We start from the raw sequence: 1,288 nt of genomic DNA on the forward strand, positions 1-1,288 counted from the left end.
TGCAATTCTCCCACAACACAAAAGCCAGGTTTAATTTTTGAGTTCTCCTTCCATAGCCAAGAACTATTCTCAGCCATAAGGTGAATTCAGGGTCCAAATTTCACAATCATCTCATTTGAAACTCAAAAACCGTTTAGCAGAGTGCATGATGGACAGGGCAGGGGAAGATAGGAGCAGGGCAGGGACAAGAAATCTAACAACCAAATCAAAACACAAAGCCATCACTACCACATATGCACATATGTCTGCACATGGACACACACTGCAAACCTTCTTCCTTAGGTCTTAAGAAAAATTATTGAGATTCCTACACTTAACTGAGATCACTCAAAGAAGTATGTCCCACTCAGAGGAATATGTCCTTAATAAGTCTGAGACTTCAGGAAAACCCAACTTTGAATTATTTCTGCAGTTAAAGTGTCATTAATAACATTAAGCAAGCTGAAATGAATGCTTCTTCCTTAGTAATCTAAGACCAAAAGACTACTGCAAAAGATATGCAGATAGTTTCCCGTAAATAATTGCCAAGCAAGCCTAGTATACATATTAAAAAGGACCACCAACAATCATAGGTTTAGCACCATAAAGCTATCTGTCAAATAACTTCTTGTCTTTTCTAATTGATAAAAAAGAACAAAATAGTGCCCAAATTCACCTATGACATAAACAAGCAAAATTAGCTTTCTTACTTGAAATAACATGGCAATTGCACCTACCCATCTCAAAAAGATTATATAGCAATATCACTCAAAACAAAACAGTACAAAAAGCTGTAAACAGTAGTTCTTTATGAGGTTTTCCAGATAAGACTCCCTTAGACAATTCTATTACACCTTATGCCTGCAGGGCAAATTGCATTGCTATGGAAGTTACACCTGAAGCACAAATTAAGCAGTAAAGACATTAGAATAGCTTAAGCAGGGTCAGTTAAAGAAACTGTTAGGGCCAAACACCATCATGACACACAAAATTTAAGTTCTCACCTGTTCTGGAGCTCTTAATTCCTGAAAATCCTAAGAAAATTTTAACTCTGACTAATGATGTTGTTCTTCCAGTGTTCTTTTTTATTTGCAGGTTCCCCACTCCATCCCAAACAAACTGAAGTTCAAGCTTGCCTAAAATCATTCTGCTCAGAAATAAAACTCATTCATACAATCCACCAAATTATGTGGTGCCCTGCCGAAACCAAGAGATACCTTAACAGGACGCACATATGCCTAGTATCATGAAAATGACTACAAGTAAAACAAACCAGACAAATAGTGCAACATCTGAATATTACATCATT

General features: G+C 36.6%; 1 protein-coding gene across 1 annotated transcript in view; it reads right to left on the reverse strand.

Moving 5' to 3' along the window:
- TLE1 (transducin-like enhancer of split 1 (E(sp1) homolog, Drosophila)) overlaps positions 1–1,288 on the reverse strand; it is a gene marked incomplete at its 5' end in the record, with an annotated part of 30,420 nt that overhangs the window by 28,134 nt on the left and 998 nt on the right. The gene's annotated exons all lie outside the window — the stretch shown is intronic.

The sequence above is a fragment of the Acanthisitta chloris genome, unplaced genomic scaffold (assembly GCF_000695815.1).
Source record: "Acanthisitta chloris isolate BGI_N310 unplaced genomic scaffold, ASM69581v1 scaffold4551, whole genome shotgun sequence".
Taxonomy (NCBI): Eukaryota; Metazoa; Chordata; class Aves; order Passeriformes; family Acanthisittidae; genus Acanthisitta; species Acanthisitta chloris.